Below are 26158 nucleotides of genomic sequence, written 5' to 3'. Positions count from 1 at the left end.
GCGTGGGAGAGAAGCGAATGATTTGTTAATCATTCCGCCCGCGAAAAGTCTTCGCCGGCGAATGCGTTTCGGCAGCAATTGATTTATCAGCCAAACTGCAGATTTCATGTGCAAACATTCACCGGCGCACGGTCCAAACAATGATGGCGCGCCGTACTAGCCACAGCGATCAGCACTGTCTGCTCCTAAATAGGCGCGGACATTCGGCGTTGTTGAAGATAGGACGGCCGTTGGAATAATGGATTCGATTCGCGCGTCGTTAGGGAACGTCGTCGTCGACGAGCGCAGGTGGCCGCGGCCGGAAATTGGATGGGCAACGCGTGCACGAGCGACATGTAAATAATCCTTAGACGCCTCAAAGGTAAACTCTCCCGACCGCCGCCGCCACCAGTCGCGCTAATGCATTTGCGCTGCATTAGTAATTGCACGTCAGGTCGGACCGAGAGAGAGAGAGAGAGAGAGAGAGAGAGAGAGAGAGTCAACGGCGCGAAAGTCGCGCGCACCTGTGTGCGTTCGACGTTGGCTGTTTATGCATTAAACTTGGATGTGCACGCGCCGGGAATTATCTGTCCTACGTAAAGCGCGCGGCGCGAATATTGACTCAAGAAATGGATCATACGAGGACTAATCGGAGATAATAAAACGGGGTTAACGAAAGAAGGCGTCTTCCTTCTCCTTCTTCACTTGCACGATATTTCGTACGCCACATTATCGCGTTTTATTTCGGTGAAATTCCGCGAACGAAATAACAGGCTAATGACTGCATCAATTACCGTTGATTGTACAAAGTTGCCTCATTGATAATTGAATTGTCGGTGCGACACAGTTAATGACCGTAATTCGAGATACGCACGTACCCTTCAATGCTCGCTCTCTCTCTCTCTCTCTCTCTCTCTCTCTCTCTCTCTCTCCCTCTCTCCCTCTCTATCGGCCGAACAACCTATTTTTTCAGATGAAATTAATTCTTCTTTACATGTAACTTAATGTAACGCAATATTATCGGACCATTATGCGGCCGGCCAGCGGTATCCATTACGGCGCTCAACGTGTCAATGAAATCGACGATTTCCGGAGATGAGCGATTCGTTGTATGCGAAAGTGGGAGCTAAAAATTCGCGCAAGCAACGCTCACAAATCCAGAAGTTCACGGACCTCGTCGAGACGATGATTCACAGTGGCCACTTCGAATCATCCGCCAGAGATGACGCATGAATCCATTCCGCATCGTTCCGGATGACTCACGAATAACGCGATTCGCGCGTCTTGCGAGAGTCTCCAAATCCCTCCTCGCCCGGCGAGCGAATAGAAGAATCGACTGCTCCTATTGTCTACGATCAATCGCGAGATTGAAGAAGAGGACTAAGAAAGAGAACAGAAGAACAGAGGAGAAAAGAGGACGTCCACCCGCCACGGAAGGAGGACGATCGGTCGTTAGAGAGACGCGATGAAGCTCGTCGCGTTAAAGCCTCGCGACGAGAGAGTTTCTGCTCTGCCAAAAAGTTGGCACGCGCGTCCGCGATAGAGCGGCGACGCGACATGACGCGCACACGTGCGAATCTCGCGCTCGATAACGCATACCGACGCATCCGCGTGCACATGAACGCGGCGCACACGTGCGCCGATGTCAACGTTGCGGCTGTCAACCGTTGAGGGAGAGAGAACAACGCACGTCCTGTTCAGCGACTCAGAACACCGATATCCCGTCCCTCCGTCCATCCGTCCGTCCGTCCGCCCGTTCGTTCGTCTGTCCGTTCCCTCCCTTTGTCTCCGCAGCTTTGTTGGCGCGAAGTTTAGCCCGACGTGCGCTACTTGCGCGCATACTCGTACATACGGAATGAATGAAAGCCCGGAGAATCGATCGTGCCGAAGAGGAAGAGAGAGAAAGAGGGACGAGGCGAAGGGATAGTGAGAGAGAGAGAGAAAGAGAGAGAGGGGGAGGGAGGGAGAATTGCACATTGTCGAGCGACTCTAAGGACAATCCGATTTTCGTTCCGGCTTGGCGAAATCCGAGACTTCCTCGTGTCACATTCGAACATTAGCCGGGCAAATGCTAGATCAGACGATGGCGGCACCGCCCTGTGTCTCTCCTCCCTTTCTCTCTCTTCTTGGGTGTCATCGCTTATTTTTACCGATGCGACGGCGTTGGTGAAAGTCTGAGATTACGCGCGGAGTGATGATCAGGATTATTTAAAAATAAATGAGGGGTATAAGGGAACGCGTAGCAAGGGCGGGGAGGTATTCCCTGGGCACACGTGTGTGTGTGTGTGTGTGTGTACACGGACCGAAGTACGTGTGTGTGCCGAAGGGAAAAGTGCAATCGCGATCGTCGCGGATGGAATGCAAGCGGCGACGGTGAGGGAGTTACGAGCGCTAAAACGCGCGGCGGCCCTCGGAGCTTTCGCGCTTGATTGATCACCCCGGCGACGCGATTTTCTCGAGAAAAACGACAGAAAACTGCGGCGCGCTGCAACATCGCGACTCGGTGCCGTTTGTTACGACGATTGCACGGGAGAACGAAAGAGAGATAGAGAAAAAAAGAAAGAAGGAAAAGTATGATATTCAACAAGTAAAATATGGAAGAGCCGTTAAGAAGCCACGCAAAGCGAAACCCAGTAAATCCACAAGCAAAATAAGAAATGAAGGGGGAGAAGTTGTCGCAACGGCGCCCCCCTCAGAAATTAACCAAAAACACGAGAAACAGCGAAGAAAAAGATCGGTTGAATTTGCGGAACAAATAATAAACGAAATGAACTTACGGGTAACAGAATCACCGACTTGCACGATCGAAACTTTTCAGCGCACGAAAACCGGAAATTCCGTTTCTCTCGCCAGCAAAACGCGTTTGGCTCGAGACGTTGTCACGTCGTTCCAACCGATCTTGTTTTTCCGTGTACATTTCGATTGTCATTTCGACCCGGAAAAATTCAACGAGAACACTCAAGCGCCAATATTATCCCGCCGCTGTCTCGCGCGACCAGATTACCGGGACGCATACATAATTCTAGCACGCTAGCACGAATTTCTAAGTACAAATCGCACATTGTTATTAATGTAAATAATCACATGAGCGCCGATTAGGAACGTCGTGGCGGGTGCAGCGCAGCGGCTCGGTTACCGTAAAGCGCACACGTCAATTGACATGCGCTTTCGGTGAAAACACCGCACTCGACGGAGACATCTTCTACGCGACGCGTCGCGTTCCCGAAAAGAGAAATGAACGATCCCACCGCGGCGAAGAAAGTGGACGAATCATCTTTCCGTGGATCCTCGGGAGCTCTTCCGCCGCGGCGAAGCGGCAAGCAAGTTCCCCGTGGACGAGGAAACGGCCGGCGCGGACGACAAACGCGGTACAGGTGCACCGATTCGACCATCGGAATAGGTGAGGTGGATTCTATTAATAAAGGCTTAAATGTTCGACGTGTGCGATCAACAACGGCTGCCAAATCGCTTTTTGCGCGTACTTACACGCGCCCGCGCTAGTTTCGCCGGTTGGAAATGATTGACGCGGAAGAGCGAGGGAGAGGAAGGGGGAGATTTCGCGGCACGATTAATTCCATCGTCTTGATCGCGACGCCATTTGGTGTTATTGCAACGTATAAGTGTTTGTTTGGGCCTATGTTGCTTTTGGACCACGACGCTCATTGATCCGAGATGTCTGTGGGCGCCGTCTCGACGTCTCTCGACGGTTTCTCGGACGCTTCGGTAACTTCAAAGTCACAAAGTGTGGAAGAATCTCTTTATCGCAGGAACCTGGAGTTTGAATTATCGGAAAATATCTCGTCAACATTGTTGCGCCGTCAAGATGGCCAGTTCACGACTCGTGTAATCGTGAAGTAGCGAGAAATTTTTAAGAGCAAGATGACTGTCCGAATTTCGTAAATTTTCAGAAATCTTTCACCAAAGTGAGAGAGAGAGAGAGAGAGAGAGAGAGAGAGAGAGAGAGAGAGTGCGTGCATACTTTAATCTTCTCCCTGATTTTTCTGAAATTTATTTCTTCAAGAATTTGTAAGTTCGCGAATACGTGTTCTCATCCAGGCGTAACCGGAAGGTTTGACTGGAACTTGTCGGTTTCTAATCATAGCGGTGTACAACTGCCGTTTCGATTATATCTGGATTCTGTGCGCGACGTGTCCCGAAATTCCCGGTGACGCACATTTGGCAGTGGCTAGACGGGCGATCGTAAACGCTGATAATCTCCCGTCATTTCTGCCTTCACCTGCTCCTCCTCTGTGATGTCGGTTATCTACTGGGTTATCGGCCTGAGCAGAGAGAGGCTGAAGTCAGTTTTGCGGCAGATGGAGCGTGTTATGGAAAACTCTCTCTCTCTCTCTCTTCCTCTCTCCCTGTACCTTTACACACTCCCGTGCTCACAAAATCGAATTACACTCTGATCGATCTCGATTCGAGTAAATAAAAGGAAGGGACACGAGAGGGCCTGCTCTCCTTTCCTCATGCATATCGCTATTAATAATTTGGATGCCCACGGCCGAAGCGAGAGCGAAAGTAAAAGAGCGAAAAGACTTCAGCCTCACACGATACCGGTCGCTCGAGTCGCTCGTCTCAGAATTCATTCGACGTTACATTCAACGTCGACTTAACGAGCAATTTAATTGATATCAAATTTTGTTAACAGCTACATACTCAAATGATTATTGTCGTTCGCACCTTAACATCCGAGTAGGCTGACGCAACGAGTTGCAGGAGTTTCGTGCACCGTGCGGAAGGAGCTGCCTTTTACCACGTAAATCGAGATTTCCGAGAAATATTTATTAACCAAATGGCTCTATTAAGATGAAGAAGGTTCACTCTCCTGCAGGAGGAAAGTGGATGGCTATGTTTCGCATCGACAGACGCAACATAAAGGACGCGTTCATCAAACGCGTCCGCGTCCGAGGATTCAACAAAGCAATAATGAAAGATGTTTACGAGCGGCGAATAAAGTAATAGCCTCGTGCTTCAGCAAAGGAGGCAATTACTCTCCGCGAGTATCGATCTGTTCCTTTCCTGTTTCCCGCCTTTCGAAACATCCCGGCGGAAATCGCGTTTCCGAAATTGTTCGCAGCGACCCGTTGCGGCGTTCTGACGTTTCGCAGGAAAATGCACAGGTAATTTGGAAGATTGAAAAATATCTGCCATATCTCGCATACACACGAGGTTAGCTGAATAGAGAGATCGTTTCTGCGTGATGAGAGAAATACGAGAGGAGGGGGAGGGAATACGATGAAAGAATACGGTGGAAAGCGAGAAGGGTGGTCGGTGACAGCCGGCCTCTTTTCTCCAACCTCAATGGTGGAAAATCTTTCGCTTCACTTGTCTCCGACGTACTTGCCGCCGAGGAGAAATTGGACAATAGAGCAAGACAAAGGAAGAGAGAGAGAGAGAGAGAGAGAGAGAGGGAAAAAAAGAAGAAAAAGCATTTATTTTAGTCCTAACAAGCAAACCTTGTAGAAACAAATTCATTTACGGACTTCAAATAACGTAAGCGATTGACAATTAAATGATATCGGAGAAAAATATAAGAAAAAAATAATATAAAAATGAAAATAATGAAAATAAGAAGGAAAATGAGAGAGAGAGAGAGAGAGAGAGAGAGAGGGATGTTCTGAAATATCCTCCACAATGAAACGACGACGACCGGTCGATTCGCCGAGACGACGAGGGACCGACCGTCCGCTCGCGGCCGAGCGGAAACGCTCCGTCTTGGTCGGCAAAACTAATAACGCGCTCGCAGAGACTCGCATCTCGCATTTTTCGACGCACTCTGCGGGTGGCATTTGTGACGCGCATACGCAAGCGATATTTTCGCGCGACTCCGAACGCGCGGGGCACGTTCGGCACGCGTGAGAAATCGCGCGAGTCGCCGTCGTCGCAGTCGCTCACAGTGAAGTACGAAATACGAGATATGAGAACTACGCGATTTTATAACGGGCACAATATAGTGAAATTGAATTTCTGATATTCTTTGTGTCGTAATGCCGCCAAAGGGACAGCGCGCGTTTTCACATCCGACGCACGCCAGCGCGCCGCGTTGTCCACTTCCCGCACACATTGCGCCCGTTGCTCCGTTGCGATATTTAACTCCGCGGGGAATTTTAATAATAATAATAATAATAACAGCCGAGCAAAGGTTAACACAAAAATTAGCACAAAAATTGCTCGATGGACTTCCAGATTAACACGAAGGAAACGTCCTCCGTATTCTCGCCAAGGCAGTTTCTCGAGCGGGATTCTAGAGTGAGATTCGGGAGTGAGACACACGTGTACACCTTTCTCCCGTGCCTTGCACGTGGCTTTCATCGCTTCTTAGATCCTGTTCCAGCGCAGATGGAACCTTCGTGGCACATAAGGCTAAAAGCTTCCCCCCGAACGGCTTCCTCGAGAGAGGCGCGCGCGCGCGCGACCTTTCTCTCTCCGTCGCCCGATCGTTTGGATTCGGGAAGCTCTATCGGGAAACGAGCCGCTCTCGTTACCGTTTAACGCTCGTCCACCGTAACGTTTACCGTGAACTCCACTTCCGACGTCCACTACGTCGACGTCGTCGAGCGCATCGTAGCCTCTGCCGGCCCAAAGTGGCATATATTTTTAGAAGCTTTCAGCTCTCATCCCGAGAGCGCTCGCCTCGCCGGCGCTCTCGGGACCGGAAAAACCGACCGCCACACGCGCGATTAGCGGGAAACTTCCTCCGCGCGCGCAATCACCACGCGCGAGGACACCCAATTTACGTCGCGCTCACGCTCTGGTTGTTCAGCCGAAATCCGCTCGCTCCAAGTCACACCACCGCCGCCGCCGCCGCCGCCGTCGTCGTCGCCGATGCGACACGACGCGGAATTTCTACGACGTCGTCGCGGTGAAACTCCATTAAGCGGCCGCGGCGAGCCGGCGAAAGCGCATGTGAAGGCCTCCGCGGGCTTCGCAATCTACGTGCACCGCAAGTCGCGCGCGCGGTTGTCCCCGACGGCGAGGCGTGGCGACTGCTGCGTGAGGACAGATGTGCGACCGCGTGCACTGAGAGAAAAGTATATGATATTTGGAACTATAATGATATAGTAACTAAATTATAGTCCGAAATATCATGTTTATAGTAAGTATTACCATAATATCGGTAATAATTACGATAGAGGCATAATATAACCAACCATATAATATTTTTACTAAGAACTATAGTAAGGTAAACTAAAATTATTGTATGGATACAAATATAAAATGGTAGGTAAAGTAACTCTTTTATTTAGTCAATGTTACCGGAATATTTGCTAAATGATGACAGACGTAACTATATGAATATTAAATCTCACTATATTTGTGAATGAGAAATTACCATATATGTGGTGAAAGTAACTAAACAATTATTTAAGACAATCATTGACTATATGTTTGTGTTTATTCTACTATATTTTGCAGGTTCCACGAACTATAAAAATATGGTTGACGCCAAAATGAACTATAAAATATAGTGAGATTATAGTTAATTCAACTATATCTTTCTATCAGTGTGGGTGCCGCGAGGACGAGGAGACGCGAAGGTGCGAGGGCACCGGGGTGCACCGCAACGCGGATTTGCCAAAATGAACTACAAAATATAGTGAGATTATAGTTAATTCAACTATATCTTTCTATCAGTGTGGGTGCCGCGAGGACGAGGAGACGCGAAGGTGCGAGGGCACCGGGGTGCACCGCAACGCGGATTTGCCCACGGCGCGTCGGCTATGCGGAATTATGCGCATTGGAAAACAAGATTGCACTGATAGAGAAATATAGTTGAATTAACTATAATCTCATTATATTTTATTATTATAGTTCATTTTGGCGTCAACTATATTTTTATAGTTGATGGAAACCTGCGAAATATAGTAGAATAAATACAAATATATATATATATATATATATAGTCAATGATTTTCTCAAATAATTGTTTAGTTACTTTTACCACATATACGGTAATTTCTCATTCACAAATTTAGTGAGATTTAATCATTTCATATAGTTACATCTGTCATCATTCAGCAAATATTCCGGTAATATTGACTATATGAAAGAGTTACTTTTACCAATCATTTTATATTTGCATCCATACAATAATTTTAGTTTAACTTACTATAATTCTTAGTAAAAATATTATATGGTTGGTTATACTATGCCTATATCGTAATTATTACCGATATTATGGTAATACTTACTATAAATATAATATGGTAATACTTACTATAAATATGATATTTCGGACTATAATTTTAATAGTTTTATAGTTCCAAATATCATATACTTTTCTCTCAGTGTGAGAGAAAGAGAGAAAGAGAGAGAGAGAGAGAGAGAGAGAGAGAGAGAGAGAGAGAGAGAGAGAGAGAGAGAGAGAGAGAGAGAGAGAGAGAGAGAGAGCATCATTTAATAAACGCCTTCTACTCCCTCCGGCGCTCGAAAGGTCGACAAGCGCAATATCAATAAATCTGACAGATAATTGCATACGTCAAGTGACGCGTCTTCATGGCTGCTGAAACAATTTAACTCAAGGCAGGTGAACGCTGCCCTCGTTTTAGCGCGTTATTTATTTCCTTAAGCTATTCGAATTATTCAAATGCGTTGAACATTTCACGTGTCAGATAGTAGATTCCCCTCAATTGCATAATCACCGCTCCGCTCAGTGCCAGCCGATACGCGGGAGAGATATTCTAGAGAAGATGGGAGAGACAGAACAGAAGCGCGGAGAGACTCAGCAGCGGCAACCACCGACAGCATCACCGCTCCGACCACCGTCGACGTCGTCGACCAGCGGAATGTCTGCGTATCGATCGACGTGCGAACAAATCATTCCGAGGTTACAGCGGTTTACGACGGTTACCGGTGATAAACGGAGCCGCGGGCGCGCGCAAAGCCGGCCGCTAACAACACTTCGTTAGACCAGTTTAATATTTCACGCCGCGCTGAAGCCGAAGCGTGTCTCTCCTCTTCGCTTTCTTGCTCGCTCCGCTTGCGGTCCCTTCAAAAATAGAGCCGCACTTTGAAGCGGAGCGCGCGACGAGGCTGATTTACCTCGCGGCTTGACCGGCTTAGCGCCAATCATTCGGCCGTTGTTTCGCGACGAGGAAGGAAAAGCCGCGGTTTTGAAAGGCTAACTGGAGCTCTCTCTCTCTCGCAATCAAGCTTTGCCCGCGTCTCTCGCGTCTCGCGACTTTCTCCCTCGTGGGCTTCAGCCGTGCTGCGAATTCTGCGCCGATTGTCGACTCTCCGCAAGCTCGGGAGCGACTGCGATGATCCCCCTTTTACAAGAAGAGAGTGCATCATCATCATTTCTTACGGTTAGGAGCAGTTTTACATCTTGCCTCACTCTTGCGCATGATATCTAGACGCAAAGTGTACGCAAAGTGTAGCGCTAGTGTACGCTCGTTTTACGTCGTAATTTACTCGCCGGCGCGAATTTAAGTCTGTTACTCGCTTCGTTCGTCCGAGATTGCAACTGTGCTCTTCAATATGAATCACTTCAAGACTCTGATTTCCAATCACGAGGAACGTCGGCGGGTCTACGAGAGCCGACGGCTTGATTACGACGAAATAATTTTGTATTAATTTCCTCATTACACTTGCTACTACAGAGCGCAGGAATTATGATATTGTTTTACGGAAGAAATGCGATTATTCACTTGCCCTCCAAAAGGACACGTGCGGTGCACTTGAAGGTAGCGATTACACAAACACACACACACACGCGCGCGAAGAAAGCACAGGGCGTTTAAAATTAATCGCGCGCCCTCTTATTCCCAGAATAAGAAAGTTGCACGACGTTCACCATAAATAGTACTTTCCTAGACATCGATTAATGATTACGCCGCCACGAAGAAATTGCGAGCCCGTCGGCCGAGGCTTATTCGCGTCGGTCGTTAAGCCACCAGCGGTGATATCCGCCTCGGGAAGCGGATTACATCGAAGACGAGGGATCAAGCCGCCCGTAAATTTTCGACCTGAAATCGACTCAGGTTGCTGTGGTCGTGACGAGAACGTCGACGACGACGGCGAGGCACGTCGCAAGGCGGATATGTATTTATGCAAAATTGCACGCGCGACGGCAAAGCTGAGAGAGCGTCTCGCGTGCGCGTGATGAAACAAGACGAGGCAAGGCGAAGCTAGGTGAAACGAGGCGGGGCGACAGATCGTAAAATATTATGAGCATTCGTCGTCATCGTCGTCTCGTCATACGCGAGCTTCCCACGTTTTACGAGCGACCGGGGGGGGGGAGGGGGGAGGAAGGCGAGATCGATTTTCGAAACTGGCCCGGCACGGAACGATCGGCAAACGGCAAACAGCGTTCCTCGATTTCACGGGCTAGGTTCGCGCAAGGTCACCTCACCTGTCGCGCTCTACTTCGCGCAGCTTCGTGTTGCTCGATATGAGCCGTTTTCGAGGTCCTGGCCGCGCGTCCGGACGATTGATTTAGCACGGCTTTGAGAATTCAGGCGCGTTCATCGATGAGTTCTCAGATACACGCCGGTTATGTAGAAAGTGATATTGGACTCTCCTCGTTGTGTACTTGTATTCTTAACAGTGAATATCTTCCTCTTGTCTGTCTTATATTCCTCTTGAGATGAAATTCTTCGGATACTCGCGTTCGAGCTGTTGAATTCTCGCGCTGAGAATTCGGACTCTCCACTCGTGCACTTTGACTTTCGAGATATTAAACCCCCGACATAGTTAGGCGCATGCACTGGCCAGGTTTTGATTATTAAATTAGAGATAGTGTTGTTTTTGGTATATTCAAAGCGTCCGAAAGGTCTGTCGCGAAGCTGTTGACGAAACTAATTTTCGGGAGTGCAATAATGTTTGCAGGCAATTACTTATCGTCGGAATATTCACGTCTTCGGAATTTCGTTGTTCGAATATAATGTCGCGAAGTTTCAGAGCTCGAGAGAGCTTGAACTATCAGATGAAATTGAGGCTGCATATTAAACTGCACATTAAACATAAAATATATCAAGGTGACATTCTGAACTTCCTCATATATTTCATAGTTTAACCGCGAATACATCTAGAAAAGTACTCGCGAAAAATCTCATAAATTTAAATTCTACTCAAAGTAAAGTATTCTCCCGATACGCTCAAGATACGTTCGAATCGCGAGGTTCCTGAGCTGAGGGATCTCTTCCGTTAATGTACGTCGATTTTTCGAGACCTTTGAAGTTAGCGACTCGTGTATATCCCGTACGTTTGCGTGTAACTGCACCTTCCTCCGTCCGACACGATCGCTCGCCCCACATCTTCCATTAGAGATTGTTTAATTAGCGGTTCATTTGACCGGCGAAAGGTAAATCTCCCGTTCGCACGCGACTTTCCGCCTGTCACCTAATGACGTCACACAGCTCTTTATTCCGCAAATCTGCCCGGCGAGTGATACAAGCGCGCGCACGGCCTGTCGGCACAATAGAACGGCTGACCAGTGACGGCTATATCTACTGCGAGGACGAGCGCGCGACGGTCCTTGATGGAACAAGGGTGGACACATGACGGAATTGAATGACGAGGCGGCGGCGGCGGCGGCGAGCAAGACGATCCCTCGATAATGCCTTGTGCCTCATTATCTCGCGCTTCTTGCGCCTGTTCGGTCATTAATGACGACGGAGCATTAAATTTATTATATGCGCCGGGGCAAAATCGCCTCTTTCATTTTCGCGACGAGAATAGCGGAAAAAGCGACGGGGATATTTACGGCACGTCAGCCACGTCGCGAAATACAAACCGGATTTTCGGATCTCGGCCCTTCCGCGCTAATCTGCGTTTAATGGCCTCAATTGCAGGCGACACTCATTTTGCGAGCGACGGCGCCGACGCGAAACGCGCGAGCCGCGCATATCGCGTGCATATTTCGAGACGGTTTTTAATCTCTGCTCTGGAGGAAGCGCAAGGGAAGCGGAAGTGGCTGAAAACGAAAAGTGGGAGGAAGTGAGAGTTGCAGGATCGCGAAGAGACATCGGCAGATGGATACGCGATCCTGCAGCTCGCGTACGCGTAAATACGCACAGAAACGCCCACGCACGTCGCACGACAAAATGCTTGTTGAACCTTGAAAGAAATTTTCATCGGATCTCTTTCTCCCTCTCTCTCTCTCTCTCGCTTGTGTGTGTGTGGACGTGCACTCTCGCGTCCGCTCAAGCTTGTAATTAATAACTTTCCGTGTCGGAGACCGTCACCCGTGTTCCCTACGGTGCTCGTTAGCACAAAAAGAGAGAGATGTGAATATCCCATCAAACAAACTTCCCAGGAAGTCTCCTCAAGAAAAATCTTAAAATAAACGACATTTTGCCGGGCACAAAGCCGCACTTGTTTATGCACTCTCACGCGGCACGTCATGAAACTCTGCGTATCGATCACCCTGGGCGTGATGATCAAAGTGACGCTGTAGTTCCGCGGGAAAATAGTAATGGCGCTGGACTGCCAGTTTTTTAACACCGCCACGCGGCAAATAGAGCGATAATAGGGCGCCATAAAGATGTGACATCATAATGTGAAGCTGGGCGTGGGGTGAAGCTGACGTAATGACGTGGGTGAAAGTGGACGCAACGTGAAAGTTACCGGAAGTGATCGATGATGACGTGAACGGCGATATACCATAATGTTTCTGTTTCATCGTATCTAATCCGTCGGCGGCACGTTAGGATCGGCACGTTTAGCGCGTATATGTGCGTGTCTCAATTGTTCGAGCACATCTCGCTTAGATGAAATAAAATGCGCGCGAGCCGAGCTCTGTCTGTTTTCCCTGCCCATTAAATTCCTGTCGAGCGCCGTTGCGCATTGTAAGAAAAGGGATATAAAATAAAATACGATCCCTCGAATTTCTCAATTTTTATCTGTGTACCTATTTGAGACCTTGAGGAGAAATTCGTCAAAACTGCCTCGCTGTGCCGACGGAACGTCGATACGTCCTCCAGCATAATTGTAATTAGTAAACACAGGACTTATACCTATGTGTGTGTGTGTGTGTGTGTGTCTGTGTACATTTATATACGTAGTAAGAAGACGTCGCGAGAGAGAGAGAGAGAGAGAGAGAGAGAGAGTGAGGGAAGTAGTTCAATCTCCGATTTAATTGGACAAATAAAGATATACTGACGCGTAACAATCAACAATGTCGCGCAATCTACTTTCCACGAAGTAATTATTCCCCCAGTGCTCGGAAATACGCGAGCTCGGGATAGAAATCAGGGCGGTTTTATCTCCTCCGTCGAACGAGAGGGGCTGTGGCAGATACGAGGGAAAATCGTCCGCAGCGGAGGGTTAAGGTCTGCAACAAAAGCACAACAACGAACTTTTCCCCCTTCGGCGATGACAGGAACGGCGCGCCTAATATCGTGGAAAGGTGGAGCGCCGATGGAATTATTTATAGCCACTCCGGAGAGAGAGAGAGAGAGAGAGAGAGAGAGAGAGAGGGACGGACGGAGAGAGAGAGAGAGGGAGGGAGGGGGAGAGAGAGAGAGAGAGAGAGAGAACGAGATAGAGAGAGGTATCCGAGGCGCTTATAAATAAATCGCAGCAGCTGTACCCGCCAATGTTTATCGCAAGGCAGGCGGCGCGCCCTTTGTAAGCTGCCAATATTAACTCAGAATGCTCCGAATTATCCTTCGCGCGAGGCTCTTTATAAAAAGAATTACACCCCGAGGGATTTCATAACATTGCGGATGCGCTTGCGCAATAAAGGGTCTCAACGACACTAATGAGTGCCGACGACATGCAGAACACTTCGCGTTTATATGTATACGTAAAATTTACGGCGTATATATATTATATAAAAATGCGCACGCACGATATACATCGCGTGCTACGACGAACGAGAAAGTTACGCGTCCTCCAAACGAAGGGCATTACTTAAAAACCGAAAGTGTACGGAAAACTTCGAGGCTTTCTTCGTTTCGTGTCGAATTACGCCGACGGCCGGCTCATCGCGCCGGGTATTAGCCGTATCATCAGAAAGGGGAGAGATCCAGAACGGCTTCAAAAGGTATTTGCAAACCCTCGTTAAAGGGAACACCGCGTCGCGGAGCGTTTCGAGCGAGTGGCGCTCTCTTGTTTAATTTGCTCTCGCTGCCGTTTCGCCGCAAACGCTAACGTAAATACGTGTCGCGCGCGGTGGTGTTTTTTTAATTAAATTAGTTAAGAACGGATGAGAGAAAAAGAGAGAGCGCGAGAGAGAGAGAGAGAGAGAGAGAGAGGAAAAGGGCACACTTTTGCGATACGGGCAAAGATATTTTCGGCTCCACCGCGGTTAATTCTTTTTCATAAAAATACCGTGATGTGTTTGCCGATAAGGAATCGTGAGACTGTGAGAACCTGACGGACGGCATCGATAAAGGCTAGGCAAACGGGTCTCAGGAAAAACGCCTCCGGATAAAAGTATAACGGTGTTATACGTGAGGTCGTTGATGCTGGCCGAAATGTCGAGGGTTATAACCAGTAGAAAGCCTCGATAAAAGTTAGACGGTCAACGTGAGAGAAATGAGCGGAACGCGTATGCGCCGCGTCCTATGCTCGTCGTATTGCTGCTTTTACAAAAGGTGGAATTGCTTCTCCATACGTGTGAAATTATAAAAGCTTGAGTATCTGAGTGTTTATTCAAGCGGACAATTCGCAGACGCGAGAAGTTTAGAATGTACGAGATACATAAAATCGCCAAGTCAGTGAGTGAAGTTTATTTTCCGACTTTCATTTTGAGCGGGTAATTCGGAGTAATAAGAAGTTGTTGAGAAAATGTCAAGTTTCCAAGATAAACCGAAAGGTCGATTTATCTTGAGGATCCGGAGACTTTGAAGCAATAGGTCAGAATTATCTGAAGAGATAATAATAAGAATAAAGAAAAGATGAAAAGATAAACTTCAAGATGGTTATTTTGGCGAGCAAAAATCGAAGCTTCATCTTCGAGCAACATCTACCACAAAGTCGACAAACAAAATTCGCCCTTTAGCTTCCGCTTGAAAAAAGAAAAGGAGATACTTCGAGGCTTCGAGAGACGACGGACGAAAGATCCAACAATAGGCGAGGCTTCGGCGCAACAGACAAGATCCGGGAATAGATTCGGGAAATCCGCAAAGTCAAGCCTCGAGTAAAGTAGGAGCTTCATGTTAAAATTGATTCCCATGATCCATTCCGACGGCTACATACATACAGGAATCCGTCGGTCTTTCGTCGAAATATTCTCCAATATTTTTGGATTCGAACGAATGAGAACTAACGGTAACGAGGACCGTGAATATTCCGATACGAAAAAATACCGAAGAACATATCAATTGACGACAGACTTCGTCTGCTGCAGCCTAGGCAGGCAACAGGCAGTGAGAATCAGCCTTTAATCCTCGATACCGGTACGTTATATTTTTGACGACCACTCTGCTTTTCCCAGCGTTATTTTCCCCTCTTTCCGGCATCGATCATTTTTTCCCCCCAAGTGGGGGTTAACGTACACAGAGCCCGGCGCGATGTGCCTCGGGAAAAAAAGGATGAGCGGCAAACAAGAATAATGGGTCGGCGGGTAGTTAATATCGGCGACGATGTTAATACGCCTGCGACTTATATATGCCTCAGCAACGCGTGACGGTCTCCGAAGCGCGAGCGTCGGATAATGCGCCCCTGCCAGCGCGAATCGAATTCGCATTGTACCCATAAATTCGCACTCGCTCGAATATCGCGCAGTTTACGGGCGAAATAAGCGTCCCCACCGAGAAGAGTTACGAGATGCCTGTTGCTGTGCGCGCGAGTAAGGAAGTCCATCTGCTCACCGTTCATTAATCTCGACGCGCGATCGAACAAACCTCGCGCATCCGACGCGACGAGCGTCGGATTTAACGCGGAAATGCGAGCGAATTGTCGCAACAAACGACAGTCGTTAGTGAAAACAGAAAGAGAGAGAGAGAGAGAGAGAGAGAGAGAGAAAGAGAGAGAAAACAGCAATATTGCGTTCCGGAGAAGAATCTGAGGCAAGAGACTTCACGTTAAAGCTGGACTTTTATTGCCCGGACAGGAACCCGTCAAGCCTTCTTCAAATTTTTTCTATAGAAATAAGAAAAATGCGACGGTGACAGATGTTGTGTAAATATCCCAATACATGAGTATTGGAAAAATTTCGATTCAGGTATTTCGTTACCCTCGATAAACTCGTCAAATATTCATAACAATGGAGAACTTGCTCAATAATAAATTAGCTCGCTCATTTCTGGAAAGATACGATACATCTCCGCCTGTGTCCAATGTCTTGCTCTTCCCTCCAGATCTTCTGTTGTAGCATCCTGTTTCCGACTAATTCGGATACTCTATGATCTCGCTGCCAACCGCGTGGATATGATTTGATCAGAGAAACGCGTGTTAAATTACTCGATACCGACAAGATAAAGTGTTTCAAGTGCCCATGGGAAAAAATAACTAGGATCGGATTGTGGCTGACGGTAGTTTCGTTTTCGGTAGCAGAATTCGAGCAGCTCGTCCCTCGTCATTTTCTTCTTTTTGTTCTTTTAATTGAAATAACTTAAATGTGATGGGTATTGTGAATATTGCAGTACAAACGAATTGAAGAATGCTCCGTGTTATTCTGTTTAATCTATATTTTTCCGACCAAATCGACGTACGCAGGCAGTCTGAAAAGTTCTCCTGACCTGACACATACATAGCATTAGAAACTGTCAAACTATGATTGTATTGGAAAGTGGCATCCCTGACATAAACCCACGTAAAATTTTATTCGATGGTAGCGAATTATTGGAAAGACGTTGGAATAAATGTATTGAAGTTTCAGGAGATTATATGGAAAAATAAAACATATTTCACGGCAAAAGAAAGATTTTCTTTCATTGTTAGGCCGAGAACTTTTCAGACCGCCCTCGTATCTATACGTACATAAGTGCCAGGACGGAGATCGTAGGTCACCGAAGGACGATTTTGTCCTCATTTGTCAATGTTTTCTCTTTTACGTAACGCGTCTAGCCTTGTTATTGCGCGGTTAACCAACTGAAATTTGTATCTCTGTCATGGATAAATAACATTATCGAACACACACTGCTGTTGTCTTCATAACTTCTTATTTCGCTCGTCGAAAGCTTCGGGTATAAATTCGAGACCTTCTACGACTGTCACACGACTGTGATGCACAATTGATATCCTCGTTGAAACGTGTCTCGTTCTACCAGCCGCAATGTCACCGAAGCAATACGCGTCGCGTATTGATAGGAATCCGGCGACACAACGGGCAGTTAAATCGACAGATACGGAAACTCGTAATTCGAGCGATCCTTCGGCTCGGATCGCCGCGGCAACAGGTGCATCGAGTCGCCGTGCCTGATGGCCTGAATTCTCACGGATCCTCGGATCCTGGGGTTCACGAAGCCGCAAGCGTGTCGTCCGTCTTTCATTCGACGTGTCCACATGAATTCGTGGGCGAGACGAGTCGAGCGAGATCGTCGGCGCATGTGAGACTACTGACTCGCGAAATCGCCGGGCGCGTCGCAATATTGATTTTCTGCCAATTTTAGTCGAGAGTGTTAATTCACGAAAGCACGAATATAGTACGGTCCTTGTGCGGACAAGTGCGCGTATCAAATTGATACGCCGCTCAAAACAATCGACAGATCGCTTATCGAAATTTCTTCGACGCTTAAGGTGTTGGAAATATTTTAAATACAGAATATAATCGTACCGAATTGATGCACCTAACTTAAATTGTCAGCCTAACGTAAATTTTAACTATATTTAAGAATTAAATAAATGTCTAATAAAGCTACTTTTCTCTTCTGCTTACCTGAGCTCAACTATTTAGGAGATATTTGCGTTTAGTTGCTCATTTATAAAATGGGGCCGTCATATCGGAATCTTCCCGTACATCGAGCGTCGAGCATTATCGCGAACCGTGCTCTTTCGCGACAACAATAAGAACTCAAATAACCTTCCGAGAATCCGTTTAAGAAAGGTCTCGCGAGGACGAGCGCGACGGCTCTCGTGGACTGTGTAACCGATCGAAGAAGAAGAAGAAGAAGAAGAAGAAGAAGAAGAAGAAGAAGAAGAAGAAGAAGAAGAAGAAGCACGGTGCCAGATCGCGTTACCGGCTTCTCGGTTTCGGATTTACGCATCTCGAACGAAACGGCGAAGAAAGTTCTGCTTATTTTCACTGAGAGAAGCCTTTTCATCTTCTTTTGTATTTCCGAGCTCGTATTTGCGTGCGTGCCATTTCGAGGGCGGCCGGCCAGCCGCCGCCGTCGCCGCCACCGCCGAGCTTGACGCCTTTGCGCTCTTATAATCGCACGTCATTTTTTTAATTCTCATAATCGCGCGCGCGTCCGTCTATTTTCGCTCCCTCCGTTCGTGTCCTAAATTAAGGTCCCGCTCGTTGACACGGGGAGTCTTGTGACTCCGTCTTTTCACGAAAAGACTTCCGTCCCTCGTGATGCAACAAAGTACGTAAAATATGCGGGTTCTGTTATCTTAATATTTAACGTGCGAATTAAAAAAAATAAATAAATTTAGCTACTATTAAGAAATATACAGGGTGCTAAATTTCAAACGTAACAGGTAAAAAATCCCGAAAATTATGAAAGATATTAAAAAAAGCTAAAACATGTGTTGCACGATTTCGAAGGGGAAAAAGGATGGCATTATCAGTTTTTTTATTTGGAGGGCATTCTCAAGGTCAGTGGAAGGTCAATTTAATTTTTTTAAATAAAAAGCCCAATTTTTTATTATATCTTTTTTCCTCTACCAATTAATTTTAACAACTTTTGTCTGAAATATTTTTTTATTTGCACAATATTTTTTAGAATATTTAAGGAAAACTTGCTAACTTTTTCAACATTTAACTTACGATATCTCGCTAACTATTCGTCGAAAGAAAAAATAGTATTAGACTTTTTACTTTATTTACTATCAAGAATATATTACTATAATAGTGCTCTAACTTTTGTTAATTTAATAATGTTTAAATTTCCAAAGTTATATAACGATAAGTTAACAAAAGTTAGGGCACTATTACAGTAATTCTTGATATTTATTATAGTATATTCTTGATAGTAAATAAAGTAAAAAAAAAAGTCTAATACTATTTTTTCTTTCGACGAATAGTTAGCGAGATATCGTAAGTTAAATGTTGAAAAAATTACCAAGTTTTCCTTAAATATTTCAAAAAATATTAGGCAAATAAAACAATGTTTCAGACAAAAGTTGTTCAAATTAATTGGTAGAAAAGGAAGACATAATAAAAAATTGGGCTTTCTATTTAACAAAATTAAGTTGACATTATTATTATCGAAAAGTAAAGATGCGAAAAATGTTTCGCACGAAATGGAACGGTAGAAATGTCTGTAGTTATTTTAGTAAGAAGTTATTTTATAAAATAAATTAAAACATTGATATTTTTTAATTAAGTCGGAGGCTGTCGTGTATCCTAATTTTTCAATGACTTCGACACGAGCCGCAAATGTCCCAGTCACTTTTCACCGGTAAAGCGGGCAAGTTTCAATGTTTCACGTTTGACTCACGGGATTTGGCACGACGGGAACGTGCACGCGAAATGAGTAGTGATTCTCGAGTATTCTTCCGCCCGAGAGTCCGGGACTATTTCCCGGTGTCTCGAGCCCGTGATTAAAACTGGCAAGAAATCAACGTTTCGCGAGGCGAATGTAACAGGTGGTCGAATTCGATTTACGAGGGACGGCGGTCGTCCTCTGATTAGACAAAGACAAACGAGTCTGCGGAAGATGTGGTTGACACAAGAGACGAATTCGATCGCTTGCTCAAAGTTGCTCTCGAATTCGCGCGCGCGCGAACAGAAATAGCATTCTTTGCCCTGCTCTCATGTGTGTGTGTGTGTGTGTGTTGTGTTCTCTCTCGTGGAATAATTTCCACGAAAACGGAGAGTATGCTTTGTCAAAAGTCGGAAACTCAATTAAACAAACTCAATTAGCATTCGTCAAGTCGTAGGAGGAGCAGCTATATTATCGTCTTGCGTGAATACTGAAGCTCTCACTCCTCTCCCCCTGCTTCGTGTGAAGAAAAACGCAAACGTCCCATTAGGAAATACACTCACGTAATTGATCTCTCGACGACGTTCGCATTATATATTCAAAAATTATAATCGTCACCGAGGCAAGGGATGCGCGGTTTATAATTAGAAGGTGTAAACGCGATTTTACAAAGGGTTTATCAGCGAGGAATCGATATGTATATTTTGCGATGAGCGAGTGTGAGCGAATGAGCAATTTAATACGCTCGGAATTTAATTAGCAATTTGTCAATACAGTGACTGGAATCGCGCGCGGAGAAAGAGTTGAGAGAAGCAGCGATACCAAAGAGGAGAGAAAGAGAGAGGGAGGAAGGTTTCAAATACTGACGCAGTTTAACGGAACTCCGCTTCCAATTATGGCGGTCCAGACCAACGACTCGTTAACGTTAGCCGATTGCACCGGTCGGATTATACAAAGTTCGCTTTCCTATCGAGCTATTCCTGGTTCACGACGAATGCAACGCAAATTCAACGCAGTCGACTTCTCGCGGTGTGCATCCGGCGTGGGAATTATCAAATTTCGTGGGCGTTTTCCCGCCGCGCGCCGCACAGGTCAATCGGCGATCTCGAGCCGCGGATACACACGCCTTGAATCGTCCGAACACGCCCGTCTTCGTCGGGAAAGCACGCTCCACGTTTAAACGGTAACTCGAACTTTCAGGGATGATTAACAAGTGAGCGGCCGATTCGATCCGACCGTACCGAGGAACTTTCGACGTCTCGCTTTAACGTATAGATTCAAACTTTGTGCGCAGCGCGCTCCACTTTGTGTCCCAAGAGCGAGCGGAAGAGAGGAGAGACAGAGGGAAAGTGGTGGGCGTGAAAACACGGAAATCGGTGAATGCGATAGCTAGCACGCATGCATTTAATAGAATATGAAATATTAGAATATTAGAAGCACCTAACGACTAGACAACTGGTAGTAATTATCAACTTCCAACATGGCGGCGCCATGAAATATCATAAATGCTCAAACTACCGCTGTCAGCTGTGCGCTTGTATCAAATTATGATGTCCCAACAGTTCTTCCGCGAGTTTTAATTTTATTCGAAATTCGTACGTCCGATAAAATATAAAGTTCGAGTATTATTCGAGCTTTATTAATACAGTAAAACATAAAAACATAATAAGATAAAGAAAACTGAGCGCTGGATGGCGATCGAGTATAGTCGACGATCGGCTGTGTTACACGGCGTTTGGCAACTGTTGACTATAATCGACGCTCGCACCGGAAAGGTTAATTACTCGCGTTTAATCGACGCTTAATCGATATCGCTCTATTACGGTAACGCGACGGCGGCGGCGACGGCGGCGACGGTGGCGTCGAGTAGCCTCGAGGTAAAATTCGTTAGCGGCGCTCGTTAAGTCAACGATCGATTTTTCCAGGAGGCGTGTAGTAACCAGGTCGAGCCGCTCGAGCTGCTGCTGTGTAGCGATCGGAGATTCCCGCGCATCCGCCCTCTATTCACGTCAAATCGCGCCATTGTCAAACGAACGGACCCCCAGACGAACGAAGCGCGGATGACTTCGTATGCGCGTTCGTTGGCTCGTCGGCGAGAGGCCGGCTTCCACGAGTCGTAGAGAGTCGCGTCGACGTCACGAGCGTGTAAGCCGCTCTATTTTCGCTTATCTCGACTCCGGCTGTTCTTCTTCCTCTCCCAGCTTTCGATCGCGCACTCCCTTTCTCTTTTCCCGTGTATTTCTGGCCCGACTTCTCGCGCAAAGTACACATACGCACACGAGCGCGAGACCGAACTGCGAAGAACGGCTTCTCTCTCTCTCTCTCTCTCTCTCTCTCTCTCTCTCTCTCTCTCTCTCTCTTTCACGTGCGTGCGCAAGCCGGTACTTCGATTTAATTTATTTTCGCTTTCGCGCGTTTCCCGCGCCCAAAGATTGTCCGCGGTTCCACGAAGCAGCTCGCGATTGTACGTTGATTAATCTCGCGACGGACGGTTTCCGCGAGAGTTCTCAGGCTTCCGAGCAGCTCCCCAGTTTATTACGTCGTCGATAAACACGAGAAGATGGACCGAATGAGACGTACCTTGCTTCATCGGCGATATATCGAGAGGCGTTTTTGGAAATTAATTAAAAATTAATATTCCCCGCTTGAGAAACGAAGACTTCTCGTCAATTTTTAATGCGAGGAGCTCGAAAAATTTGTCCTACAAACACTGTAACTATGAAGAGGATATTTTTCACCAGCAGTTTTCAACATGGGAAACATATTTTAATGATTCTCACCGACAATAATATTACATGCCGCGCGTTTAAGCAATATTTAATAATAATTTTCCAACAAATTGACGCTAATAAATTATGCGAAATAATTAGTATTTTCTGACAATCGATTGCCGCTCAGCGTGTGTGGAAATACACTGCCGCCGAAGCTCCCATTAAATTGTGCAATATTATCACGTCGTATAATACATGTTAAATGCTGTAAAATATGCCCGAGGTAGGAGCGTCGTGTCGATTAGATCACAGCGACGTAAACAAAACAACGAAGGTCGAGCGTCCTTGTCAGTCGAAGGTGAAGTGGTAAAGAGTCGCGCACAGAGCCGCGGCGAGCTCTCGAAATTCATAACAGTCCTTGGCGTGGCGGCAGACGCACGCATCGACACGTCGTTCTCTCGATTTCTCCAGCATGATCGGAGCCGAGTGTGATGGTTAGTATTGCCGTCCAAATTCTAACAAACTAATAATACACTGTGCGAATGACAAGATGATCAAACGCGCGAGTAATACTCGATAGATATCTGAAATGTTGCGAGTATACGAACATAACCTTTCAATCTTCCGCGACCACGTTTATTCGAGCAGGATATTTTGGTCTGTCTTTATATTCGATATCAATCTTTATATCTTTGTGCCTATCTTTCGAGTCAATATGTGTGACTGTCTAGTAAAACTTTACTTCACGATTTGCTGATCGTTTTGACAAGTACACTGTAAAATTTAATCACGACTGACCCTCGGGGGGGATTTTTTGAGGTTAACATTGGCGAGATCGCAACGTTCGAAGAAAGTTCACGCTTTCTTCGGTATTATCAAATCTGTTGTCTTTCAACGTTGTATTGTTTTACTTCGGGATTATAAAGAATCTGTTATCTTTCAATTGTCTCTTACCTTTAATCCGTTAACTTTCAACTTTCTTTCTATCAAATTCGAGAAAGCAGTCGAACTTGAATTTATTCGGAATTGTCATGAATTTAGAACGTTCTTGTTTTCTTTCGAACAGGGCTCGTGGCAACAAATGCTGCTACAGCGAATACAGTCCCGGAGGGGGTGCAGTTTCCACGGAGGACACCGCGTATCGGAGGATCCGATTCGGGCTGAGCAAAGTCGGCTCATAGGTAAGTTCGCAAAATCCTTGTACAATCTCTCTTTCTCTCTCTCTCTCTTCCGTTTAACCTTACGGTCGCAAGCGGTGCCGTTGGAATAACTGCGGAATTACATCAAAGAGCTAACGCGTTTACCACCATGTTTCGCGCGTATGTGTGGCAACGATAATCTTTTACTTTACGTTCACATGAATAAATGAAGTCTGTTTACACTTTCACACACAGATGATAAAAAAAAAGAGCTGAATTTTCTAGCTGGATGGCGGTGGCCAACGCGTTAGTCCACTCGTACGTGTGTGTAAACGTCGTTAATTCTTCAGATTTCGCTCACATATTACACGTCACGCTTATATTTCGCAAGTAGATACAAATTTGTTAAAATCAAATTTGCGCGAAAGCATTGCAGAGGTGCGCCTCTGCACCTGCTCACGGAGCAGTCGCACGGGACAAGCTCTCACGCCTATAGCAATTCTTTGCTCGCCTTTGCGATTGCGATTTAACGTCGATTTTGCGACATTGCTTTTCAATTTTACGCACAGATTACTTCGCGCGCGCGAGAAGTACTGCCATCGACATATACGTTCTTTTCCGTGAAAAGCTTTTTTTGCACCGCGACTCGTGAAAAAGATGAAAAAGAGAAAGAACGCGTTGAAATAGATTTTACCATTATGTTTTCACTATGATTTCAAATTTTCATGCTTGTTCCCTTTTTCATGTGGTATTTACATTTTTCTTTTTTTTTTTTTTCAGGTAAGACGCGAGCGTCTCGGCGAATTAAATCCGCGGATCGTGCCGCGAAAATCAAATCCACACGAAACGTAATACGGCCTGCGCAAAAACACGGCTGCACGGATTTGAAGCTTTCGCGAGGATATCGCAACGAGCTTTCGCGACACAATTTCACGCCATCCATGATTATTTCGTTCACCGCGTACTTTCGTCCGGGGCTAATGGAAATACTCTCGCATTCGGCGCGTTCGGTCTTCGCGATGTTGCCTTTTTTTTCAACCCGCAAGTTTATACGCTGTCGGATTTCGCCGAATTCCGCGTATCACGAATGTGCCCGGAAAGCGTACCGGGACGAGATTTATCGTACCGCGCGCGAAATGGATATGTTCGTCGAAAACGAATTCGTCGATTTCAATTTCATCATTCTTCGGACAAATTCGCGGATTTCGCGATGAGACGGTGTCTGTGAAATTAGCACGACGTTTTAAAAATGATTAAAAAGCAATGTTAGTTTTAGTAGCATTTTTTATAGTTCTACAGTTTCTGATAAAAATAAAAAAAAGGTTCCGTATTCTTAATATCAAAAGATCGATATTGAAAAAATGCTAATTTCACAGACAATGAGACACGGGACTTTCCGCCGATAGGCGGTCGTCACTCGCGCCGAAAACGTGAACGTTTAATGTCGTCGCGAAGTGAAGTGAAATGAAATGAAGTGCTGCAATCGCAACATGGGGTTAAGCGGAACATCGAGGACGAAGGCTGCGAATCTCCGGAACGACGCAGTAGGGGATACGACTGCGATCATCGATCAATCCCTATTGGACGTCGGATTTCGGCGTAGTGGTGAGTGTGAAATCTAGACGACCACAGAGCGTCATTATATTATCCGTAGTGCAAGCGTAGTTGCGAATCGCGATGATCTCCAACGAGAAAAATAGTAAGGGTGGTTTCTCACCCCACCATCAGGCAGGAAAATCTCGAGACCTTCGGTCAATCTTTAGATTTGGGAAAATTGCGACCTTATCTCGTCGAAATCACAAACAACTCAAAAATCAATCAACTCAAACAAAGCAAAAATTTGAGGGGGGTTGGTTAACGTTCGAAGTTTCGAAACTATGCGAAGCGAAGATGATGGCTCGATCCCGATTTCAATTATACGAAAGTTCCGAAGCAGACCCGCGAAAATGCACAATTTCTCAGACATCTCGCTCTAGACGTTTTGCCGGGAGCTGTTTGCGTCCAATTACGTCGCCCCTTCAAATAATACTTATCAAATAATAATCCTTAGGTAATACTCAGCAAATAATAATCATCAAATGATAATAATCATCGCGTCGTAAATTTTTGTTACGTAAACATCGATCCGTCTCGATAGTATGACACTCGCGAAAGTCAGGTGAATTGCACCTGAATCGGAATTTAAAATAGAAACACGCTCCTCCGATCATGTTCCGACGAATCGCGGATGCCGCGAGAACTATTCGATCGGTTTGTCCGAAATTGTACGTACACCGTTTTACGGAACTATCGAGAAATTCAACAGCTACCTCGCCTACATAATTACCGATACTTTCGAGGTAAATCGAGAATGTTTGCACAATGCCGCGAGCTGTCAATAATTCGCGCCGCGCCGCGCTGCGCGTCGCGAAAGAGCGAAGCGAGCGCTCTGGAACAGCGCAAAATGCTGAAAAACTTTTTTTCCCCGCCCGTCATATCAAGCGCGAAATGTCGATGGTTTTGTGAAACGCGAGAGAGAACCGGTGTAGCGCGCTCACCGATAACGGTGCGAGCGCGCCGGCAAACATTTAAGGATAACTCATTTAACAAGCCGCGATGAATTCGCAACGTTGAATATTACACAAGCCTAAAATATGCTCTGGGGGTGCCAGGTGGCGCGTACATCTAACAAGCTGGGATCCCGTAGACTCGACGAAGTCCGTCTCGTAGAAGCCGCCTACTCGAAATTTCAGAAACCCGAAGTGGTTCTCGGAGACGGCCACTTCCGAGAGCGTTCCCGGCTCCCTGAAAACGCCACCTCCAAAAGTATCCGCGACTCTCCGCCAGTGTGTCCCGCGAT

General features: G+C 46.3%; 1 protein-coding gene across 1 annotated transcript in view; it reads right to left on the bottom strand.

Moving 5' to 3' along the window:
• The window catches only part of Rgk3 (Rad, Gem/Kir family member 3), a 54616-nt gene that overhangs the window by 19096 nt on the left and 9362 nt on the right, over positions 1–26158 (bottom strand). The window lies entirely within an intron of this gene.

Source organism: Harpegnathos saltator, unplaced genomic scaffold (genome assembly GCF_003227715.2).
Source record: "Harpegnathos saltator strain DR-91 unplaced genomic scaffold, Hsal_v8.6 scaffold845, whole genome shotgun sequence".
NCBI classification, from domain to species: Eukaryota; Metazoa; Arthropoda; class Insecta; order Hymenoptera; family Formicidae; genus Harpegnathos; species Harpegnathos saltator.
This window is presented reverse-complemented; position numbering and strand designations above follow the sequence as displayed.